We start from the raw sequence: 296 nt of genomic DNA on the forward strand, positions 1-296 counted from the left end.
CCTACTTCCTATCATAGCTTTAGTCATAAGATTTTTCTTGAATTTTGTAATACTTAATTTCTAGATCATTTAGATAATTATCTAAATTTAGCTTATCGACTTAAATATCTCATATGTTTTGTCATTTTCTTATCTTTTATCATGACATCCAACATGTCAACTAAAGATATGAACAAAGCTTCCTCATCATCTTTGATTCACCAATCATGTGTTGTTCGAATAATTCGATTCACATTGACAATAGGTCTTGAGAACATTTTTCAATAAGGACAAAAAAAAAAAAAAAAAAAAAAAAA

This window comes from Cucurbita maxima, unplaced genomic scaffold (assembly GCF_002738345.1).
Source record: "Cucurbita maxima cultivar Rimu unplaced genomic scaffold, Cmax_1.0 Cma_Scf00033, whole genome shotgun sequence".
Classification (NCBI taxonomy): domain Eukaryota; kingdom Viridiplantae; phylum Streptophyta; class Magnoliopsida; order Cucurbitales; family Cucurbitaceae; genus Cucurbita; species Cucurbita maxima.